Below are 7,048 nucleotides of genomic sequence, written 5' to 3' on the forward strand. Positions count from 1 at the left end.
AAGAATTGTATTGCTCGCAATAATACCACATTCACGCTTTCAGACGTTAAGGAGCTTGTGTATCCTTCTTTTGCGAGGATTACCCCAGAAGTGTGGCAAAAGGCTAAAGACCGTGTTCTCAAAATCGAGGACGAATACCGTCTGCGGGATGGCGTTCACGTCAGCCGTGTTGCACCTGTTGTAATTCTGCTAGAGTCCTCGACCAGCAGTGATACTGACACTTGATATTTTGAGACGGTCCCTGACATGTACTGCCCGTGCGTTACATAACGCTGTCACCCTGCCTGCCTGACAGGTGGGTCACAGTATAGTCTGTTTCTCGATATTTTACGAGTAATCATTATGATTAGGGAATGGTACATCGTGATTACTCATATGCCATATTAGGTCGAGGTGGTATGAATGATTATATATGAGTTTTGAATCTGAAATATCAACCTTTGTCAAATAATTGCCAAAAAGCATTTTCCAAGCATTTCTGGCCTTAGTATAATTGTTCCACCAGATTGGCCCATGAGCCCTCATAGGCTTGCGGCTCCAGGCAAAAACATACATAAAATTGTGCAATATTACAAAGTTGTAGCACAGGGCTTTACATGACCAGCCGATTGATAGAACTGGACCCGTTCTACCACCCGACAAGGTGAAGTTAGGGTCAAAGTGGCCATGGTGTATTGGACAAAGGAATGCTATTCCTGGAACCCCGTCTTCCACCAACACAGGGGCGCAACCCACGGCAAACAGATTGCCCAATTCGGTCGCCTCCTACTACCAGCAATGGGGTGCTGTAGACCTATTCTACCCCGGGTCCACACGGGGAAAGAGCTGTTTGCGTTACCCAGCACTCACCACGAAGGGGTTGCTCTTCACTAGTGCTAGCTTGTAGTAGTCTCCCAACCCGTAATAGTCCATCATGGTAAGCCGAAGCACAATCCTAACCCAGATCTTCACGGTTAAGGCAATGACGCTGTCTCTATGTTAGATTATTGAAACAGACGTTTCTACTTTTGATATACAGAATGAGTCAGGCAACTTAAATTTTGACTTTTATTGTATCAAATTCATAATAGTGGAGTGGTTCAGAATTTGAAACTTCCATCAAAAAGGTTTTCAGATGTATCTTGCTGATTGCGTCTGTTTACCTAAAATCTAGATTGAAGGCAGCAAGACAATTTCCCTTTCTGCAATCCATGACGCAATGGTCTCAACGCTTTTAGTCGATGGTCAAGGACTCCATTCCATGATTCGAGAAAGATTATGAACCTGTGTTAGTCAGTACACAACCATGTTCTTGTGGCTTAACCAACGTGCGAAACGACTTCGCATTCCGAAGGCAAGCGGTGGCATTGGTTTCAGCTAACCAGTATCTGCACAGTGACGACACAATGAAAACATATAGAAGTTGAAATCATAATTCCCGTGAAATGATCCTAGTTCAAAGCGGTATTTAACCGCATTCACTGACTCATATCGGCCACCCACAACTGGTGAATACAACCCATACAACCTACTGTGTTGAGACAAACGCTAGAAAAGACACAGACAGCAACTCATGAACATTTATTGAAAGTATCTTCAAGGAAACATAACAAAGACAACTTGCTGTAAGTTTCAAATGGTCAAAATCTTGTTAACATTCATTTCAATACAAATCAAAAGAAAGATATCCTCTTTTTAACATTTCGCAAAAGTCTCAGAAACTTACATGGCTTTGAGTACCTTCTGGCTTTCTTTGGTGGCACAATAAAACCAGCGTCTCTCTCCATAACAAGGCAGAGCGTTTGAAACGCACCATTCAGAAGGGAAGAGTCAATACATTTTGCACGGCACCCCATATTTTCACTGGGGTTACATTCCGGTTTTACCTCCAGATCTGCTCCAATTCTTCTCACAATGGCGGGTTTCACTCTGGAACAGTCTAGGTTCTGTATCTCCCGTTTGAGATCTTCACCTGTTCCGAATGAATCCAGGTCAGTGAGGATAACAAAAGCATCACCGGCTGAAAGGATCTCCCGTTTGGTGGATGGCGCAAATGTTACCATCTTACAGGTCACCGAAACTCTGACAGTCCCCGTGCTGTAGATTCCTCGACACTGGAGTAGCTGTTGTATTCTTGGCTGATACAATAACTTGAAGTGGGTTTCAATATCAGCCAGTTTTTGCGAAGTCAGATCGCATTGAAGTATTCTGAGGATGGTTACAGTGAAGGTATCATTGAAGATGCAGGGGCCATTGGTCCTGGTGTTTGCCATCTCTGTTAGTTGTGTAACGTTCATGCGTTCAAAACCTTCAATCAATGATGTTCTGGGCCTGAGTGTGCTGTAGTGCCAGGTATAGTAACCCGGAGCCCAGCCGCGGAGTCTTATATACTCAGGTCCCGTCCATCACACTGTTTATCACACTGACGTATAGTAAAACGAAGCCAACCAGCCACCATTCAAGTACCCTGAAGTCACGATGATGATCACACCTCGGAACATCATATCAAAATAAACACGACAGGTGACACCGGAAATGACATTCGAAACTTGAAATGATAAATGTTGTCCCCATCTTGGTTGTCTTATTACTTTCGCTGTTCTCTCATGTACATATATGCTCTCTGTCTCATAGCATTCATTCACCTGATGAATGAGTCAGGATATACTCCGAAACATTGTGTTCCTCATAATTTAGTTTCATATCTAAATCAATGTTAGGGCCAAATTTATCATACAAAGAAGCGTGTTGTAAAAATAAATGTTAAAATCGAAAGTGTTGCGACACCTTTTTTCATGTGTATATATAGATTTTAGATTCTCTTGAGGATATCTCTTTGGTGCACTTTCACAGCCGAAGCAAATACCATATTAACAGCCGTGCAATATGTTTAAAACACCCTAAGTATATACAATATATACTATTCAAAAAAAAGAAACGCATAACCAAGAAATCTGCTTCGTAAATGTTGTATTTTCCAACACGTATAACTCGTCCACACATAGAGTTTAGTACATGAATTTTACATCAGTTTAGAAGAAGGAAATGTCTATACAACCAAGTGGACAATTTTAGTTAACGGAGACGTTGAGCGCGATGGCTATCAGTCCAATCTCACTCAACCTGTTCCGTACCGTTTGACCGGATATCTTCCGAAGTCCAGGCACCCAGCTGGCTGCCGTGCTCTCACCCGTGGCAGTACGATCACGCAAAAGTAGTACCCGATCTTGGGCTGCAGTGTGACTCGAGGTCTGTCTGTACAGGGACGGTCGTTTGTCATACCTGTTTGGTTGTAACGAGCTGCATGCCGTGATATCGTGCTCAAACTAATATTCAGACAGACACCTGGCAACAGAAGATTGATAATCTCCAGCGTGCATTCTTTCAATGGCGATGTTCAGTGTCGCAGCGTCAAGACGTGGCGTAGTGATTTGACCTTCAAACTGCTTCAAAACGAATGCTGATTTCCGAACGTAATCTGGAATTTTATATCCAGAGAGTGCATGCTCTTTGCTGCACAATTTCAACTGGAAGGTGATTGCTGTTGCGTTGTGGCGATGCCTGTTTAATCCCTGTAAGAAATCTCATCAAAATCAACATTTCAACATCAAGTAGATTTTTACTTGTACAATTGTGTAAAATCATGTTATCAACACTTTTGTTACATATTTTGACGATTGTTTTGAACACAATAGGCAATTAATAGATTTTAAAAAATACAAAACGCCTATGCGTTTCTTTTGGCATAGTAAAGCATATTTAGGGACCCTCTTTCGTGCCTTCATTCAATAAACACATGTATGCAAAGTAACCATGGAAACGCCCTAACTAGCATGTTTCCTGATGTTTCACTTTCTGTAATTATTATTTTACATATGTTCTTACGATACCAAATACATTGCGCTGCACGTATATTGACTTTTGAGCAAAAATAGCAACCAACTCGATTGTTGTGACCTTTGACCTTGATCTTGGTGTTTTACATGTTTTGAAAGAGCAGTGCTTGGGGTATCAGAAACATTCACAAGATTGACAAAATACATGTTCATTATCAAGATTTAGCCATTTATATATAGCAGTCGTGTTCTCTGAAAATAGCATGGGTACCATGGAAACGCCCAAAAATGACGCGTTGTCTGACACATTCAAGTCCTGTGCATGGACAACATTCATATGCAACTACAGAACTTTTTTGTACATTTTTGACACTGAATGTTTGTATTTCAAATTACATTATATATGTTTGCCTAGAGTCCTATGCCAGAAGGCGGTGTCTCAAGGGCCAATCTGGTGATAATGACCTCCAAATGATGTATGTCTATAATTTCTTGTCTTGGGCCGAACCAGTCGGGCATGAAATTGGTAGATAAATGCAGCTATTCGTGTCGTTTTCTCTGGAGTATAACACCCCTGTATCCCTGGTGTCGGCATATTGGATATCCGGTGCTATCTGACACTGTCCTTGTTGACACTCCATGGTGGGTGGGGGAGCAGGGGTGCTGAATATTTTCCTTTCATCATGGCACTTCTACCTTCTGGTTCATCTAGAAACGAAAAAAACAGACGTTTAGAGTATTTAGATCTCTCTACTGGACATATGTCTTCTAACAGTGACTCATGGGCTAGATTTGTTGTTATTGAGGGTTCAGGCTTTCTTCCACTTAAACTTAATCCAACTGCAATTTCAAAGGCTATCTCCAGAATTTGTGGAGAAGTTACAAATGTTACTCGTCTTCGCAGTGGCTCGCTTCTTGTCGAGTGTGCTTGGAGACAGCAATCTCTAAATCTGTTGTCGATCACGACATTTGCAAACATAGAGGTTGCTGTGTCTGTGCACAGGACGCTAAACTCTTGTCGTGGCATTATCCGAGACAGAGCACGTTGTCTTGCTGATATGTTAGAGGAGGATATTGCTTCAGAGTTGGCAGATCAAGGTGTATCTGCAGTGAAGAGTTTCACGATTAAGAAAGAGGGAATCATCGTGAAAACCAACACGTACCTACTGACTTTTGACCGTTCCTCTCTTCCAAAGTCTATAAAAGCAGGTTATTTCAACATCAGAGTGGATGTGTATGTCCCAAATCCACTCCGTTGTTATAAAAGTCAACATTTCGGGCATGGGTCGCAATCCTGTCGAAACTCTTCAGTATGCCATCGTTGTGGTGATCGACATGAGGGTTCCGACTGTGAGAAAGAGTATAAGTGCGCAAACTGTAATGGTGCTCATTCCGCTTCATCCAGGTCCTGTCCCGTGTATCAACGGGAATCACAGATATTGAAAATCACATGCCAAAATAGTATTTCCTACCTAGAGGCCAAAAAAAAGACTCCATCAACTTAGATTCCATCAAACCTGACCTACTCTGCCGCAGTCACCCGCTCTGTAGCAACGTCCTCCGTTTCATGTCAGACCGACTTGACATGGGTAACATCAAATAAACCTATTACTGCAGCTTCAGCCCTTCAGATTATTCCGAAAGTAACACAATCTACGTCGGCTTCGCAAACAGAAAATCACCATGAGCAACAATCTGAAACGTCTGTTTCTAAACTAGTCAGTGAAAGTTCAAAACAGAAAAAAAGAAAGAGATTAAATAGAGACAAACAACCTACTGTCCCTTCATCAACTGAGGTTTTAACACAAAACACATTTGCACCTCTAGGTTACTCTGTCCTCACAGGACAAGAGGAGGAATAGTTCCTCCTCACACTCACGTGGACTCACTCCAATTAAGCTGTCATATTGCATGTTACTTCTGTCATATTGCATGTTACTTCTGTCATATTGCATGTTACATCTGTCATATTGCATGTTACATCTGTCATATTTCATGTTACTTCTGTTATATAGCATGTTACATCTGTCATGTTGCATGTTACTTCTGTCATATTGAATGTTACATCTGTCATATTGCATGTTACATCTGTCATATTGCATGTTACTTCTGTCATATTGCATGTTACATCTGTCATATTGCATTTATCGATAACAGCGTTTTGTTACTCATGTTAAAGTGCAAACCGTTTCAAAAGGTTTCTTTTAGGTTTTCATCCTGTTGTACTTGAAGAAAAGCTTTTGTTTTCTGTGTTTGCGGTTTTACGCCGACCTCCAGCTTGATGGTGGAAGTCTGCAAATACTCCGATCTCGACTATTATGAACCTGTTTTAGTCAGCACACAACCGTATTCTTGGGGTTTAACCAACATGGTAAATGATTTCTCGTTCTGAAGGCAAGCGTTGACAGACAGACAGAGACACACACAGATTGTTTATTGCTAGACTCACATCATACATTATACATTTAAAACATCGTAAAATACATAAAATGAGCCATCCCTTATGGGAACATGAGAGACTATCTATGAATGTAAAAAATATACAAAATATAAAACAAAATTGACAACTATTAAACTGATGATAACGGTGCTTTTAAAAACATAAACATCTTACACTATTTCGGTGAGAGATTCAAATACACGCACGTGCGTTTGTTGACAACTCCAATTGAGTGTATTTCTGACGACCTTGCGGGCTTTAGGAGATGTACGTGCGCTTCCAACAGTTTTAAGAAATGTAATTATTAATCGCTAAGAGTTTTAAAATGAATAATATTATATCTGTATATAACAAATCAACTTTGATTTTAACATTGGACATATGTTTCACATCTCTGGGAATGTTTTGGTCTGACCATTTTTGGGTGATTCATAAATTTTTCAGCGAATTCATTTAAAATTCCACTTGGGGTATGACAGCAAGGATACACGAATGTTCAATTTGAGAAATATTTTAAAGTCATTTCTGAGTTTCTACTTTAGGTTTTGATGTAGCTGGGTTCTTTTTATAAATTTTATTTACATATTCAGTACAACAAATCCCATTTGTGATTATTAAACCCTATTTAGAAATATAATTGGAAATAAAAGGTGAACATATGAAAATGATTACGTCAGAATATGTCTTTAACAAATATGTTTTTATCCTTCTTTTAGTTTGTATCAAGAAGTTTGATTCTTTAAAATAAATAAGCAAAAACAAAAACAGCTATACAATGTACGAGTACTTCGGT

General features: G+C 40.2%; 1 long non-coding RNA gene across 1 annotated transcript; it reads left to right on the plus strand.

Moving 5' to 3' along the window:
• The first annotated feature begins 2,893 nt into the window (after window positions 1-2,893).
• LOC124254134 lies at window positions 2,894-6,584 on the plus strand. Its single transcript, XR_006892398.1, has 3 exons — window positions 2,894-3,009; window positions 4,059-4,060; window positions 6,572-6,584. It is a non-coding gene; the product is annotated as an uncharacterized LOC124254134 (long non-coding RNA).
• The last annotated feature ends 464 nt before the right edge of the window (window positions 6,585-7,048 follow it).

This window comes from Haliotis rubra, unplaced genomic scaffold (genome assembly GCF_003918875.1).
Source record: "Haliotis rubra isolate DU_JTF1 unplaced genomic scaffold, ASM391887v1 Scf565, whole genome shotgun sequence".
NCBI classification, from domain to species: domain Eukaryota; kingdom Metazoa; phylum Mollusca; class Gastropoda; order Lepetellida; family Haliotidae; genus Haliotis; species Haliotis rubra.